The following is an 18,149-nucleotide window of genomic DNA, read 5'->3' as shown; positions in this document are numbered from 1 at the left end:
GGGCTGCCCAGGGCAGTGCTGAAGTCACAGTCCCTGGAGGTGCCCAAGGAAGGGCTGGAAGTGGCACTCAGTGCTCTGGGCTGGTGACAAGGTGGAGATCAGGCACAGATTGGACCCAATGGCCTTGGAAGTCTTTTCCAACCCAAATGATTCTGTGGTTTTACAATTTTATGTGGGTGCTGAGGTGGAAGCTCTAAGGAGAGCAAGCTTCGTGAAGGCACCCTGCTGTACTTTCTTCCACTCTACTCCTGTTTTTTGCCTTTCAACTTCCACTATACAACAATTGGAGGATTCTCTTTGTTTCCCCATTTCACAGCCAAGAAATGCACCTCCAGAAATCAGAGACTTCATCATAGTTAACATTTCCTTGGGGAACTCCAAAGTATTTCGTTCCGAGCCTTTAGTGCAGCCAACAGGACCTGGAATGAGTTTTGACTGCACAGAGGTCTCGGTTATTGCTCAGATTTTGTTTTCCTCCCTCTCCCCTGCCTGGTGGATGCTCCTTCTCTACAAACTGCAGCTCCCTTGAAAATGTTCTACATTAGGAGCACTCTCTATTTTAAAAATAGCTTTACTTATGATTTACACAGAATGTAATTAAACCAAAAGTGGGACTCTTCAGAGAAATTCAAGCCAAAAAGCTGTTGCTATGAGCATGCTGTGGGATTTCTGCCTGCATGTCTGGAGCCAAGCTGCTTTATTTGCACACTGGGATCCTTAAACCCAGATGTACCCTTAAAATGCACATCCAACGATAGGGTGTACTCTGGATCCCTGGGGGATCAAAGTGATCCTTGAAGAGGGGTTTATATTTATCTGTACATTTGGAAATTAAACCACTGTGATGTTATTTCTTAGTGCTGGATAATCTGTGGCCAAAAACTGCTTTTTATTCACTCCTCTTTAATGAAGAAATGTGAATTCCGTGGAGCAGTTCATTCTTTAAATGTACTTTTTTCTTCACTGGCTGGAATACAAACCAGACAATCCACTTGGGCTTAATACCTGACTTCTAGACAACAAACTGAGCTTAATCCCATCTCGTGCCCCAAAAATCTGCAGGTCAGGGCTGCAGCATTTGTAGAGATCCTATTTTGGGCTGAGGGAGGATGCACAGCTTGTGCGAGATACACAGCAAGTGTAAACCAAATGAACATGCAAAGGCACAAATGAGCAAAGCTTGAAAAAATTCCAAAGATATCTCTGAGTTTTGCAAAAATATCCATGAACATGTTGTGGAGAACTAAAATATTGTGGAGATGCAATGATTTTTTTAATGATTAAAGTGGCTGTGCTTATCTCAGTTTGTCTGCCTTTCTGGATGGGGAAGGATTGAGCTTACACCTTGTTCTGGCCTGGAAGAGAACAAAGAGAAGCATTTGGACCATGGAGATACATTGGGACAACCCATTTTACAGCTTCTCCTCCTGATCTTTCCCAGACACCCCTGAGGACTGCTGGGATTTAAGAACAAGGACAGATGAGGTGGAATAAGATGAGACAGGAACAACTTTAGGCTTCATCTTTTAAAGATCAACCACTGGTGTTTTACCCTTGGTCCTAGCATTGAAAATTCTGCCAAATGTTACCAGTCCACAAGGCCAGAACAGTGAATTCCACACAGAGGCAGCTTTGTGATGAAAACCTGACACCCCCTATTTCCACAGGCTACCCCTGGAACACCCCAGGGAGCTCCAGCCACAGCTGAAGGTGCAGAAAGATTCCACTAATAAACTTTATTTTGGTTGTGAATTGCTCTTGGTTTTTTTTCCTGCCCGCAGTTGGTTTCGCTCACTTATTTTGGGGAATTTGTAGGAAAATCCTTTCACCCATTTTTCAATTAGGAGCAATGCAATTATTGCCACATCCTTCCCCCACACAAATACCTCGTAAACAGCTGGAACTTTTAAGCACAAATCTTGGCCAGTCGTGTCAGGGCTGTTTGGGGATATTTGACATGGCTACAGTGAGTCACTGTTGCTTTGCCCAAGCATTAAAACAACTTAATCACAAGACTGCCTTAATCACTAGATTTTTTTTCTTTTAGCTTCTGAAATTTTAGGATTCCCATGTTCGAGACTTTTCCCTTTTTTTTTTCAAAAATCAGGAAAGAAATGTTCAAATACTCCAACAGTTGGGGCTGGAAGGCAGAAGTCAAACAGGCAATGTGGGATAGATTATGGGAGCTGGGAACTTAGATAAATTCAGGGAAAATAACTTAAATTCTGAACTTTAGAACGCTGTTCTTGCCACACTTCCAGAAGTTTGCCTGCTTATGTAGTGATTTAGTAATAACCTGTCACACCCATTCTGCCACACAGCCCATCCTTCAAACCTGTGAAGGACAGAGGGAAGAGTTACAGGAAATCCTTCTGCAAGGAAAATAGCTCAGGGTTTAGATCTGGCTGGGACAAGGACACTTGGCAACACCTTCAAGGGTCCCCCAACCAAGGGAAAAATGCTGTAATTATTATGTTGACCCAGCTTCAGCATGAGAGGCTTCCAGTACAAATGACATTTTCATCATCTCCCTGATAAACGCTTTTGCAGATAACAACAAAACTTTTATTTGCTATCTTTTGCTGGTCATAAATTCAATAGTTCTTGTTTTTCACCATCTTTCCTTCTAATCAGTGATTTAGGAGGAAAAGGCTTTGAGGGGTTTTAAAATTTCCATTTGCAGCGGTTGAGCTGGAATAAGGATCTGGCTTTGACACTGGTTAAGTGAGGGGACCAATATTAAAGAAGAAAAGGATTTTCAGGGGATGATGAAGCTCTTTGCCAATGCACTTTGAATTTGACAGGTAGTTTGAGCCAGGGTAGGTTGGGAAAGACCTTTGAAAAGATAAAAATGCTGTCAAGTGATGTTTTCACCCTGATTTGCTCTCCTTTGTTTTCTAAATAGCATTTTCTGTATTTTCGGGTTTGAAAATAGATACATATTGACTCAAAAAGAAATCCTTTAAGTCACTGTTGGGGTTTTGGGGTTTTTTTGCATTCAAAAGTTGAAAAAGCTAAAAGAAACAGATTCAGGTCTGAGAGAGGTATTGTAGATTGATGCAAAGTGAATTTTCTTGAACTGGTTGGAAAACACAAAAGACATTTTTTTGTCTTTCTCACCTTTCCCCCTGTCCTTGCCTCCTTGGTGCCCCATGGACAGTTGGTCACCTCCTGGCAGGACCCTCACCTGTGAGTCCATGGTTTCTCTCCTCTCCTGGCTCCATGCCCTGGAAGCCCTTGGTGCCTGTGCTGTATCCTCGTTTCCAGACCCATCTCTGACCCTCTTCCTTTTGCTCCTGGCTGTGCTTCATGGGGTGACTGACCCTGGCTGCCCCCTGGCACGAGGAGGAGAGGTTGGCTTTCTTGGTGAATTCAGGGCCTCTCTTAGGATGATATTTTGAAGACTTACAGTGGCCATCAGGGCAATGTGATGCTGCATTTAACGTGGCTGCTGCTTATGCAAAACAACTCTGAAGGCATTTCATTTTTCCTCTCTGGGGACTCCAGGGAGCTGTTTTTATGTGCTGCTCCTTTCTGCCTGTATTCTTTCATTCCTTCCACATTACATGAGACAGTAGGTGGGAATATGTGGCCAGATAATGGTAATTTATTACTGATCTGTCGGAGTTGTTCAAGAGTCTTTCCAGCTAGGACTATAAATTCAGCATTTCTGTCCTTGCCTTGCCTTTAGTGATCTGAGAACCCTTTTGGGGGAAGGCAATGCCACGTCTAAATTTCTCGCAAATATTTAAGCAGCGTATCCTGGAAGATGGCATGTGGAGAAGTGTTTTTGTCTTATAAGATGGGATTAATTAACTATGTTTGGGTGTTAATTATCAGTGCATTTTGTCTCCCCCAAAGCAGGTTTCTTCTCTCCTTTATGTCAGGACTTTTTGTGATCCTTCTTCCTCCTCCTCTGGGAATTATACAGTAGAAATTTTTCTTCTCCTTAATTTTGTTTTCTCTGCCTGCTGCTTCCTATGTTTGTCTTGAATAAAATGAGTTGTGAGCATTAATTAGGTGCTAAACCTCCTAGAATTGAAATTCTGATAAATTCTCATTCTGGTGCTTTCCCAGGTGGATCAGGGTGTTATTTACAACCAAGCTGGGATGACAGCTATTCTGCTTATTCTTAATTAGTTTTGCCAGAATTGGTTGTGCCAAATCATATTTCAGCAGGTCTGGGGTTCGATTTCTGTTGTTGGAGTGTGTAAAATTAAGTAAAATAGTGCATTAGTGCATCTGAATGTGGCTCAGAGCTGAGTGTCTTACCCAAAGCCATGGCACTGTTACTAATAAATAAAACAAGAAACTATCAGTGAGCTTTTTTCTTTCAAAGAACTTCCTTCTCCAGTCTGTTTGACTCTTTCTGCTGACATTAAACATCAAGGGCTAACCCAGCAGGCAAAGTGACCATGAATTTGCAGCTGCTTTCAGAGTAGTTCATCACCTTTCAACTGCAGCACTTTGAGGGGCTGAGCACTCCCTTGGGTTGGTGTCTAAACTCTCTTTCAAAGTATTTGATTACATTTCACCTTTTGGAGCATTCTGAGGGGATGGCAGAAGGCACAGCAGACTGACTGCTTTCCTTGGGTAGTTTATCATCCAGTCTGTTCAGGTTGTGCTTGTTCTCAGGAATTATCACCTAAGGTCACCTCTTCAATCAGGAATTTCCAAGAAATCCTTGTGCTGTTGGAAACGTTGCCAGCTGTAGCAGGAGCAGAGAGAGCCTTGGATTCCATATTTCTACTGTTTCATGTTTGATAAAATTCATTCTCTGTCCGGCATCACTTCAAGGTATAAACACATTAATTAAGGTACAATGCTCATTCTCATGGAGTTTAACTGAACTTGAGGTATCCCAACACCAGAGCTGAGCAGCAACTTCCAGAAGTCACTCTGCTGCAGGTAGAGCTTTCATTTTCACTGTAAACCCTTGAGTGTTGCAGGAAAACTTCAATATTCTGCAGGCCATCGAGCATCTGTGAGCCGCCTGCCCCCTCCCATCCCTTCCCAGTGCTATTTTACCAGGCAGCTCCGTGTAAAGCAGCTTTGTGTTTTATGTCCAGAATGTGTCCTGAGCCCTGGCCTGGGTGACTCCTGTGCTGATTTATTCTCACAAGGTGTAGCCAGCACTGAATCCAGGCAGGAACAGAGGAGCTGTGTGCTGCCTGCCTGCCTGCCTGGGTTCATTCTTCTACTCTGTTTATCTGACAGGACATGGGGGGTTTGTGTGCTCTGCTCCAGTCTCAGTGGGGCACAGCCTGAAATTGTGCTTCTCCCCAAAGCATAAACATCTCCTTTCTGGAGTTTTTATTAGACCTAAACCTTCAGAGCCCCAGCAGTTGCCAATCAGTCTTTCCCATTCGTGTGGTGATGACTCTTTAGCTCTGAATGATGTTTGTTTTCAGTTAAGAGAGTGATGCTCACTGCTGTGAGCATTGTTCAGTGCTGAAAATTGTAATGGGAGTGTTTCAGGGGAGAGCAGGATCCTCATCAACTTTATAACACTATAAAGAAAGGATGAAGTAGATGTAAAACGTTCTGGCTGGTAGCATTCCGTGCGAGAGTTAAATGACAGCACGGATTCAAGGTGACAGACTGCAGCATCTGTGCTGGAAATGCACTGAAGTTCAATGTTCTCCTGCATTATCACAGTCACTCTGACCACAACGAGTGTAATTAATATTCCTGGCTGAGCAGAGTTCTGCAAATAGACTTACCCACAAAAGAAATTGTTCCATCACCCTGGGTGTTGAACAGTAATAGAGCCCAGGCAATGGCCAATCTGTCTTCAAAAGAGAGCTCTGGCTTTGCACGTTCCTTTGACCTCGTGCTGGGCCTTGGACCCAAGCAAGAGCAATGAAAACTGGGAGTACTGAAAAAAAAATACAAGCAAACAACAAAAAATCCACGAAAAAGAGAGGAAATTGATGTCAGTGATCCAATTTGGTTTGGGCAGGACAAACCAGAGAATGCATCTTTGATAACCCCCTGGCTGTGGCCTCTGTGTGTGACTTGAGCAGCAAGGAATGGGGTTTCAAACTTGTGCCCTCAGAGTTTTTGCTGCACATTACATTTCTAAAGCTCTGGTAGCACTTGCTCCACTAAATTAAATGAGCCTGAGAGAACCAGCTGTATCTAAGGAGGCCTAAAATGCCTTCTTTTTTGTTTGTATTCCTAGAAATCAGTGTCTTCCTTCTAAAACTTCAGGGAACTTGTCTATCTTATTTTCAGCAGACTGCTTCTTTGTTGTCACAAAATGACATTGACAGAGAAAAGGCCTTGTCTCTGGTTGGTTGTCTGGGGTTTTTGTTTGGCTTGGTTTGTTTTTAAAGCAGCTCCTGATGAGCTTTCGTTGCCTTGTCAGAGTTCAGAGAAGATAACCCCGATGTTTGTGAAGCTGTTCTTCATTCACACACTGCTGACTGTAACAAGCAGTGCCTGCTTCTTACACAGCTGGAAAAACTCCTGGAGTCTGGCATTTCTTACTGCTACCTATTAGTTTTCTCTGTTTCTGTATTTTGAGTTCTTCTACTCAGAGTTTGAATTAAGATGCAGGAGATTGAGGATTCTTGTTCAGACTTAGTTGTTTATTATATCTGATCAGTAATACAGCTGCACAGTGTGCCTCTTAGTTGGCAGGGTGGAAAATGGCCGTGAGTTTTAACTTTCAAGGCTTTTTAAAGCCTAAATTAACCAATTATGAAATACCAAATAATATGGTTTTACTTACAACCCAATTACTAACGTGTGGGACTTTTGACCCAATGACAGAGCACTCAGATTTGTGGAGAAGAAGGAGAAAAGATGAAGAACAAATGCACACCCCAAATCCTCCATATTGTAACCTATTATTACCTATATCCCCTAAACCTAATTTTCTACATCTCTACATATTCCAGCCAGTTAATTGCACAGCAACAAGTTCAGTGTTATCACACAATTTAGGAAGCTTTTCCCAGGGTTTTGGGTCGAATACAGTGTACTTCTGAGGATCACTGCCTCTCAGCACTGAAGGGCTGAAATTCTCAGAACCCAGGGTTCCAACACTACCCTTCCTGACTGGGTAGTTTGTACTACTGTGAGTGATATTTCCACAATGCCCAATATCTAAAAATCTTTTTTTTTAACTATCATTGTCCTTCAGATTACTTTGTTTAAGTTTGATAATGCAAGGCTGGTTTTGTGTGCCTGCTTTTGCTTATTTTGATAGAGAGATTTGAACTATCAAAGTTGATAAACCTGCTGGAGATGGTTTTTATTTTGTTGCAGTGAGTAGATAGAGAGGTTTTCTTGCTCTGTGGTGTAATGGCAGAGTCACAGCAAGAGCAAAGGTCCTTCAACCTGGCAGCAGTGGCAGAAACCACAACTTGGATACATTCATTTAAAGTTAACTTATCAAGCAGAATATGATACAGAGTAGAACCACAGGTGTGATAAGAAGCGAGACAGGGCTGTAATATCTCACACAAAATATTGTGCACAGCTCACTTGTGTGCATTGGAAACTCCTGATCCGTATTTCAGGAGCTGCATGTGTGGTATTTTATAACTTTCCAGGAGGAGCACAGAGTGTTCTTTTGGGACCTGCATTACTGAGGCCGTGTGTTGGAGGCCCTTCAGTTTTAATGATATTTACTTGGTTTCTTTCATTATGTTGGTGGCAGTTTTGGCTCAACAAAACCCACCCAAAACTGATTTTTTTATTTATATATACAAACATGAGAAGGTGGAAATGATTGTTTTTCAGGTTGTGGTTTCTTGTGCTCATCCAAGGACAGTGCTGGCCCTTGGAAGAACACTCCGGGATGCTCAGTGCTGCTGGCTGGAATGCAGGAGGGGTCAGCCACATGTGAGAAGTGCTGGGGATAGCTTTGCTACCACCTCTGCCTTTTGAGAGGTTCCTGCTGCTGCAGAATTAGGGATCTGTGTATGGCACAGACATTCCAGGCAAGGCGCTTTGCATATGTACATGAGACAAGGAAAAGCCTAAACTGCTCCTCCAGGTGAAAGTCTCTGGTTCGAGGCTTTTTTATTGATTTAATGGCAGCTGAAAGACTGATGGTGACAGCAGATCTATTCAGCTCATTCTGGGCATGCTCACAACAAGCTGCTTCCACTGAAACTAAAAGCCAAACTCCCGGGAGGCAGCAGTCACTGGACTTAAAAGTCCTGCAAACGTTCTTGTTCATGTGAGAGGAACTTCCATCAGCTGCCTGCCCAGAGGACCTGCAGAAACTTCTCAAGTTCAGAGAATCTTTTAAGGCTTATTCCATTAAAGAAACCCAAAATACTGTCTATTCACTGACACCTTTAATTTTTTCTTCCTCCTCTTTTTCTCCTGCCCCCATGGCACATCCAGACCTTCCCACATCCAGACCCTCCCACATCCACGGGTACAAGTGCCTGTGAAGCTGTGAGCTGGAATCCCTTCTGCCTGGGATTTACAGCTCACTCAGGAGGAGCTCTTGGGCTCAGGGAGAATTTGTCAGCACTGTCAGGAACTCACCCTCATCTTTTAAAGAGCAAATCACCTCACCCAAGGTGACCTGGTGGAGATATGAGGGATAAGTGCAGTACTTCAGACAATTATTTGCAGGTTATTTATGTTTTCCAGTGCATTATTTGTGAGGGGTTTGTGTAGGATTCTGCCATGGCACAGCTAGGGAGGATTTTCAAATAACATTGACCCAGAATCAATACAAGCTGGCCTAACTTGATTATGCAACTGTTTTGTAACTAATTGTTTTTGGGTAGTTAAGATCTGCAACTTTAATATAAATAACTATGAAAGTGGACTGAAGATGCCTCGATCTCAATAGCTTATCATTTGCAAGTAGAAAGTTGATTATGTTTAATCAGTTCTATCATCAGGTCTCAATAAATTCCATTTTTCCAGCCAAAATGTCTGATGCAACTGAATGATCACATTTTCCAGTGATCTGTGCTTGGGAGCTTTGTGGTGATGTTCTTTGGGTTGTTTTGTTGTGGGGGGTTTTTTTTGGGGGGGGGGGGGGGGGGGGCTGAGGGAGGGCAGTGCTGGTTTGCTGGTTTTTTTGTTTGTTTTCTGGGGTTTGTTTTGTTTCATTTGGATGCGTTTTTTCTGTCTGCTGCAGTCAAGAAGCTCCATGTAATTGCCAGTTAACTACTTGAAGTACTTTCCTTTCCATCCTTCTTGTGGTCTGTGAGGATTCCTGTGTTACTTTGTCCCTCTTGAGTACTGATAGAGATCTTGCTTTTGGAATTGGGTCTGGCCTACAAGGCCCTGTTCTAGACTGCAAACACTGTGACTTGCTAAACTCTGTCTTAAGATGTTCAATTTCTGTTTGTTTCCAGGCTCTTATTATTTATAGTGCAGAAACCAAGAAGATCTTATGTCAATACTTAGAAAACTCAAGTATTTTGCTGTCATGTGAGGTTAAAACTCTGTAAGTGACCTCAGTGGCCTCACTGGGATTCTCTCTGAAGTGGAGGTCATGTTTTGTGTCATGCAGAGGTTCCCCCACCACCAGGTCAGCTCCTGACAGAGCATTCACCAGGGGAAGCTGTGGATATCTGGTGAGGTTGTGCAGAGGGTAAATACGGCTTGAGAAAAAGGAGTGTCAGGAGCTGGCATGTGCTGAGGGAGGGCTGCTCTCCCTCCTTGCCATGTGCTCTTGGCCAGCACAGCATTGAGGATGTGAACTCGCATTTCCCTGTGGAAGGGTTGGTGCTGCTTCTCTTTGATAAATTTGGGGTTTGGGACTAATTTGAAGTCATTTAATTTGGTATTCACATTACTTTTTACCTCCCAGCTGGGCTGCAGCCCTAGAGCACCTGTGGAATATCACAGACACCTGGGGCTCCCCTTGACTCGGTTTTTAAGTCCACAGAATTCACGTGTGCTCTCCCTGCTTTTCTAAAAGGTGATCTTAGTGAAGCAATGAAACACCTGGTGTTGAAACATGTCCAGTGCTCTGTATTCCTCGTTTTTTGCTGGCATGGAGGAGGTGATTCCATCTGGTTTGATCCTTGCACTGATGTGCCCACGGCTGCTGCTCCCACAGCCCCGTGTTCAGTCACGGCAGCGATGGAAAGGACAAGGGCAAAGTTTCAGCAGGAAGGACTCGCTGGGCTCCACCCATGGCAAGGAATCAGAGGTGGTTAGTGGAAAAAAAGAAAAGGTTTGAACTATAAACTCTGGATTAGTGAGTGTTGAAAGACTTGTTTTTTCCATGTATCTAACCTGGCAGGGTTTGCACATGGATAGCAATCACAAGACGTGAGAGTTCCTGGATGCGGCAAGGCAGGCCACACTTTAGAAAGGCAGAATCTCTGTTTTCTCTGCTCAGATGAGGCTTTTTACCCTCCTTGAGATGGAGAAACTGTCCTTCAGTGAAGGTGGTGTCTGCCCTTGTGACCATCTAGGGCATTGTGACCTTCTGGGACCTTAAGGGAGCTATAAAAAGGAGGGAGTGGGACTTCTTTATAAGGACAGATAATGACAGGACAAGGGGGAATGGCTCCAAACTGACAGGGGGCACGGTTAGATGGGATATTGGGAAGAAATCATTTATTCAGAGGGTGGGCAGGCCCTGGCACAGGGTGCCCAGAGAAGCTGTGGCTGCCCCTGGATCCCTGGAAGTGTCCAAGGCTAGGCTGGACGGGGCTTGGAGCAAACCTGATGTAGTGAGAGGTGGGGAATCAGTGACTCCAAGTTTGTTGGAATCACCACAGAGGCTTCAAGAGCTGCTTATTGGGCTTCTGCTGTGGGTGACAGTTCAGCTGTAAAGTTCAGTCAGGTGGTAAAGAAAACTGAGGAAGAAGGGGAAACTCAGACTGTCCTTGAGAATTTCAAGTCAAAATCAGAAGCAACAAATTTTAAATGAAAACTGTGACCTTGAGAACACCTGAGAATGTGGAGTTTGGGTTCAAGTTTCATGTTCGATATAGCCATGTTGGGAATTTGAGTTCTGCTGGAAGTGTATCTGCTTGAAACTTGAGGTTCTTGAGGTCTCCTTTAGTGGAAAATCTTAAATAAGAGGAAAATGTAGCAATAAATTGACTTCAGATCAGCTACTGGAGCAGGCTGTGCCAGTATGGGCTCCTTCCTGGATTCAGGGGCTTCTTCATTTGTTTTGATTCTTTTGCATGGATAAATTCAAATAAATACGAATAAAAATTCAAATTAATACGGATCTATAAAAGTAGGATTGAAAAACCTTTTGGACCAGAGATTTGTTGTGAGGGGTTTGGAAGGACAGGTTTTTCAGGCAGCCTAGTTTTCCATTCTGTTGCATCAGCTGTGGTTCAGGTGAGCTCCACAGAGAAATGGGCTTTTGGTGGTTCCTGGAATCGATGGAGGGCATGCAAGAGGAGAACTGCCTGGATATTTTCAGGTGAAGGCTCACGTCAGGCATTTCATACAAATCAGTGGAGGTAGCCATAATAACAACAAGCTTCTCCTCCAGCCAGTGGAATAATACCCAAAGCAATATTTTACAGATATGATTCCAGGCCAGGGGGAGGCATAACTCTGCTTGAGACACCAGACTCTGTATTTTGTTATTGGTTTTTCTCACCCGTGTTTCCTTAGGAAGTAACAAAACCATAAGTTGATCAATGCTTAATTTATTGCCTCAGCAGTAGCGCTGGAGATCTGGCACTGAATCAGAAGTGAGGGAAGGGACAGTGGTTTAGAGCTTAACACGAGGGAAAATTGTCCTTACAATATGAGTATGAAACAACAGGGAGAGGAGGGCTGGAGATTCCATCAGCCAACCTGCTGATGTTTTTAAGAATCTGTGTCTGGCAGATCCATTAGCAGCTGTTGGAGCTTTCAGGAACTCTTAGGAGGACTGCTGAAACATCCCAGTGCTCTGACCCCGGAGCACACAGCATCAGGAATCAGAGTTCCTTTGCTGCAGAGAATAATTCATCTCCATCCCCTTGCTGAGGGGAAAGTGGGAATAGCTCTAACAGCATGAAAGGATGCCTGGAGCTCTGTGTTCCTCTCCCTCCTGAATTTTAGACAGGGTATTGTGTAAATGGGATTGGCTGGGAACTGGTCACATCCTCAGCACGTGTCCCAAATTTCAGTTTCCCAAGGACACGGCCACTGGTGACTCAGACAAATGGGAGTAGGACGCCTGTAATTATATTATAATAACTTACAAGCTGATTAAAGTGTTTCTGTGTGTCTCACGCTTCTGGAAAATCATCCCTGGATTCTTCACAGCTAATTCCTTTTTTTTTTTAAGAGTGAGACCATCTGTCACTACAGAAATACCTTAGCAGCAGCATCTGAATCCGAGGACAGCTGGCATAGCTCAGGTGGGTGCTGGCAGAAATGGAGAAGAGGTTTGCATCCCTCCTGTTCCCATCTGCAGCTGCACATTAGGAAGTGCTGCAATGCAAATTTCTGATGGGTCTAAGGCAGCCAAGCCAGTAAATCAGTTTGGGATGTGGCCCTGGGATATTCCAAGTGAGCAGTTGTGTCAAAGGAGTGTATTTCCATGGAAGCTGATTTTAGGAAAACTTAAAGTCATGTAAACTATTGTACTAAACACCAGGTGTGGGTCCAAAACCAAGCTCTACATTTGAGTTGCTGGCAGTTCTAAGCATTGAAGAGCTCTGTTCTGATATAAGCTGTACATGTTCAGCCTCTCCGCCTCCCACTTGGATCAAGATTTACTCATTACTTCATGGTTATGAGGTACTTCACGTGGAAACCTCAATATGACCATTTTTTACCAAATCAGTGAAGAATTAAGGGCTTGATTTATAACTCTCAGGTAGGAATCATCTGTGGATGGTATGAACACAATGGGCAGCGTGTGCTTGAAGTGTGCAGATGAAAACAGGGAAAAGGGAGTGCATTGTTTCAAGCTGAAGCTGAGGAGACACTTGTGGTCTTCGCATCTCTGATTGAAAACTGGGGAGTTCCAGAACAATTTGCCTTTGACATCTGTAACAAAAATAAGAAAAGAGAGTTTAGTGGGTAACTTCAACACCAAGGAAAACAATGATCACTTCTGAGCTGGAGATGAGCACACTGGGTAGGTGGCTGCTGTCTGAAGAGGCAGAATTGGTGCTTCAGAACTATTTTATCACTCATTTGCCAGACAGCATCACTGCTGCTGTGACCCAAATGCCCCAGGCTAGTTCACACTTTCTAGATGAATCCTTAATAAAAATTCAGCCTGTGTGTGTGTGTTTTTGGGCAAAATGAAGTTAGTCATAAAACGTCTGGTTAAAATTACCAGATAGAGCTCCAAGGTCTCAGCTGACAGAGTCCCAGACTAAAGAACACGGCTGTGGAGGGAGGAGGTGGCTGAAGTTATTCCCAACAGCCCTGAGAAAGGGAGATGTGGCTCCCCATCCATAGCATAGGATCAGGGAGAGAAGATGCATTCAGATGAGCTAGGCTTCTTTTAAGTCTTCAGAATATTTTCAAGGTGATAAATTAATTTTGAGAGAGGAGAGAGTGTAATTTTTTTCTGCTCATGGCATTTGCATTGGCTATGAGAAGAGTGCCAGTTCTTAGGGATGTTATCCTGCTTTTCCTTGAGCTGTTATCACTTTTTTTGGGGGGGAATAGTGGGGGCTGTGCAAAGAATTACTGCATTATCTTGTGGGTTTCCTTACTGCCCTTAAATCTTGTGCCAGCTGTTAAACTTGCAGGTTACTGACATATTTCATTAAATCTGGTTTATTTGGCATAGGGAAGGGTAACTCATCCCTGTAGTGAAGTCATTCAGAAAGCTGATCCTTAGAGCTCAAAGGACCTGGCCTGTCTCAGTGTGGGTACACCTAGAAATGGCATTTCTGTGCCTGCTAACTGTGGTTGGTGATGCCTGGGCAGGGAAAGAACAGGGAACCATCCTCTGTGTAAGCAGAACATTTCTAGGCTGTGAGAGAAACAGCACCAGATCTGAAGAACCACATCTCTTGCTCTCAGTGAAGGCTGTGGAAAGCAGGAACAGCTGCTTCTTATCTCACAGTCAAACATTTTGAAGCCCTGGAGGCGAAATATTTATGCTACTGGACACTTTGTTTATTCAATGGGCCTTTTTTGATTTCTCTTTTCTTACCAGAGAACTGAAAATGAGTGACGTGTGTGTGCCTCAGTGTAAATAAGAGACTTGTGACTCCTCATGTCAGAATTAGAAATCCTCCACGCTGCTCTGAGGGGCTGAAGGAAATACTGATGTGTGTGAACCAACAGAAAGTAAACATCGATTAAAGGGAAAAACAAGCTGCTTAATCTTAGTTCAGTTTTAGACAGAAAACTTCAAGAAAAGAAGACTCTAAAGTGTGCAACTTCTGGGAATAACCTCCAAAGAAGGGTAGGCCTGCATGCAAACATACACACCTTCCCTGGATTCTGAGAAGCTGCAGAGTGAGATGAAAAACAATTCTGTGGAAATCAAAAGGTTTATAAACATTATTCTCCTTGTAAACAGCCTGTTTCCAGAACAGAAGCCAGAATAATTCAGCAGCAGGGTGAGGCAGCTTGGGTAGGTTTGGGGTACAGAAAGCAGCCTGTGCATCTGGCTCACAAAACAGCCAACAGCATCAAAGCTGGGGAATTCCTGAGGGAGAAAACAGTTTGGATTTTGGATAATATTGGGAGAAATGCTATAAGCACTTGCCTTTTTCCTTAAGAGCTCATGGCCTCACTTGTGAACATGGTGGAGATGTTTTTATCCAACCTTTCAATTTTACTTGCCCGGGTTCCCTTCTGTGGGACCCCTCTTTACCTGACTGAGACAATATTTCCTCAGCCCCAGCAGTCCCTAATCAGTCATGTCTGGCAAACTCTCTCTTCTTGAAAAATGCTTCTCTTCTGAACACACCCGGGTGTTAAATTCAAGAAGCACTCACCAAATCCAATATTTTTCAAAAGTTGAAATCCAGTGGCTGACTCATCACTTTGCACAAAGAAGATGTTGCTTCCAGTTACTTTGTTTGGGCTGACTGCAGGTTTTTCAAACAAAGCAAGTCTTTTCTGGAAAACCCTGTAAAACTTTGTGCCAGAGCAGTGGAAAAGTTATCCAAAAGGCCAACACCCAGGTTAGTCTGAGAGACTGAACTACTGGGAAGCCCTGGGTATCTCTTGTGTCAGTCCTTTCAGGGCCTGGGGCATTCTGGAAGTGCTGGATTGATCCCAACCAGCTCCCGGACACCTCTAACCTTCCTGCTCTCCTTGCACCTGGCTTGGGGTGTATAAAAACTTGATAGGCTTTTCCTTCTCCTGCCCAGCTCCTTCATTTAATTTCCTTTTTAAGTTTGGAATCTTCAGATGGGATCCTGGCAAAAGAATCCCTGAATACCTCCACAGGATGTTGCATTCCAGTGAAGAGCTTCCAGGGTGGTACTGTTTTCCCTCTGCCTGGATGAGCCTTTGGTCTGAAGCAGTGTGAAAGGTTTTGTGGGTTTTGAAGAGCAAGGGAATTAAAGATAGGAGTGAACAGTGTGAAGGTCAGACTTTTACCTTTTGTAGAGTTATCTTGGAACAAATTACATGCTTGAATAGTTGTTCCCAGTATTTTTGGGCAGCGCTGGCTTGTAAAACTCAGATGTAAGAACTCCCAAAGGTGGCTGCTTCTGTTGGGCAGCTGCTGCTATGACAACTGTACAAGAGGACTGATACTTGGGAGTAAGGAAATCGAGATGAAGTGGTAAATGCATGTCTGTCCTGCCAGCAAATCCTGTTTTCCTTGGAATCAGGGATCAGAAGGTGGCGTTGCAGGCAGGTTTGTGAGCAGAGTGCACTCAGGAAGGGCAGCAGGGCACCAGGGTTGCCCACATGGATTTTCAGTGATGTTTGCCTGAGGACCAATGGCTCATTAAAGGTTACCATGGCTAACACAGTCGAGGAGATATCAGATCTTTCACTTTTTATAAACTTGCCTTTATTTGTGCTCTGCCTGTTGAGCTGAAACAGAGCCCGTTGCTTCAAAGGGGTGCTGGGTGCAGGAGGGGATGCCTGAATTAATTTGAGATCTGATAGAGCTGATAGTGTTGGATGGACCATTGCTTCACTTCAGAAATGGCCCAAAGCTCTGACGGAGTTCTCCGTGTTGAAATCATGCATCTGGCTCCTTTTCCTGTTACTAAAACCTATAAATACTAAGACCAGCTTTAGAAGCTTTTCTTAAGAAGAAAATCTTCCTTGTTAAAAGCCTTTTAAAAGTGGCTGAAACTCTGCTCCAGGTCCTAAATTTAATTCAGTTGCTGGTGCATTTAGGTTGCTTCTACGCTGTAAAATGAAACTGATCAGTGAAGAGAAAGCAGTGAGATAAAATCTAGGAACGTCTGTGTTTCATTACATGGCCAGTCCCTAATGCTTTCAGAAAAAACAGGAGTGTTTAATATTGATCACTTTGCGATGAGTGCTGGTGACTCTTCTGCACGGCCTGGGCAGTTAAATCATTGCTCTCATCTGAGCCTCTCTTGCCATTGTAGGGGTGGTCGGTGCTGATGGTTTGAGGCTTAGGAATCCCCAGCTCAGTAACTTGGCCAGGGATGGCCCTGCCCAGGACACCCCAACAACCCCACCCTGGGCATCCCTGGCAGCGCTGTCCAAACGCTCCTGGAGCTCTGGCAGCCTCGGGGCCGTGCCCATTCCCTGGGGAGCCTGGGCAGTGCCCAGCACCCTCTGGGGGAAGAACCTTTCCCTGCTCTCAGCCTGAGCCTGCCCTGGCCCAGCTCCAGCCGTTCCCTCAGGCGTGATCTTCCTCCTTCACACATCCAGTTCTCAGCTTTAGATATTTAGTCTCTTCTGAGATTGACTGAGAGACTTTATCATCTTTTGAGATTCTACTTGATTGGTCACCAGTGTGAGGGCAAAGAGTTGTTGCCCAGAGCAGCTGTGGCTGCCCCTGGATCCCTGGAAGTGTCCAAGGCCAGGCTGGACAGGGCTTGGAACAGCCTGGGATAGTGGAAGATGTCCCTGCCCACAGCAGGGGTGGGAATGGGATGGTATTTGAGGTCATTCCCAACCCAAACCACTCCATAATTCTATGCTTCCAGTGTTCTTTCTCCCCCATGCTTTGCAATGCTGCCATTCTTTCACATCCAACATTAATGTCAGACATTGCAAGTAGTGTAAGTCCTCTGCTGTGCTTTACCCACACTGATATAATCTAGAAGGAAAATTAAGCTCAGAACAAGCTTTTTCCAGTTTCTCTTAAAAGCAAATTATTTCACTAATCTTTGGTCATAATGTGAATTTTGAACCTTTTCACAGAAAAAGAGATCTGAGCTTTGGGGAGCCAAGAGCATCTGACATGTAGCACTCATCTCCTCATTCTTCTGTAGGTGAGCTTTGCTTACCAGTTCCAAGTCCTTGAGACTTCCACACCACCTCTTTTCTGTGCTCTCAGGGACATGTGAGCCCCTTGCATGCTCTTGCAGAAATAAGCAGAGTTTTATGAATAAAAGACAGGGTTTGACAATGCTAAAGGAGACAAAGCAAAGAGAAACTCTTGATCAAAGAGGTCTCGCACAGTTTCAAGGACAAATACAAATTGTGGTTTTGTTCCAAAATAAGAAAAGAAAAATCCCCCAGCTTTACAGGAAGAGCTCTGTTCATTTCCCCACCTTCTCAAGCAGTTTTGGATCTGTGAGTGCTGAAGACACCAAACACTTTCTTTTTCCATCAGGATCCCAGGAGCTTTCCCTGACCACGCTGCCCTTGCTCCTGAATGGTTTATCTTTCTCTCCCTCTACTTGCAGAGCATCTTTAAAACAACTCTGCCTTGTTCAGAATGTTGAAGTTGGCTGTCTAAACTGCAGCTAAATCAAAAACATAGCTGACGATTTGGACAGATACAGGCTGGGTGGGATTCCTGCCAACGCTGTATTCGCTTTTGTCTTCATAAAGAGCAGTCCTGGGAGATGTGCACTGCAACCAGGAGGAGTCTGACAAACGCATGTGCCTTTATAAAGGGCTTTTTTAGAAAACTTATTTTTCGACTCAGCCAGCTGTGTGAGTTATTTCAGGCCATGGTGTGTTGATCAGATGCAGAGTGTAATAATGTCTTGAAAGAAAATGCCTGATTTCTGGCCCCTGCTGATATTTTGTAATTGGGTGCAAGGGTTAAAAATGTGCAGTGCCCACCCCGGGCAATCCTGCCTGAGGCAGATGTGGTGGAGGTGATG

Source organism: Corvus brachyrhynchos, unplaced genomic scaffold (assembly GCF_000691975.1).
Source record: "Corvus brachyrhynchos isolate BGI_N302 unplaced genomic scaffold, ASM69197v1 scaffold305, whole genome shotgun sequence".
NCBI lineage: Eukaryota > Metazoa > Chordata > Aves > Passeriformes > Corvidae > Corvus > Corvus brachyrhynchos.
Note: the sequence above shows the minus strand (reverse complement) of the source record.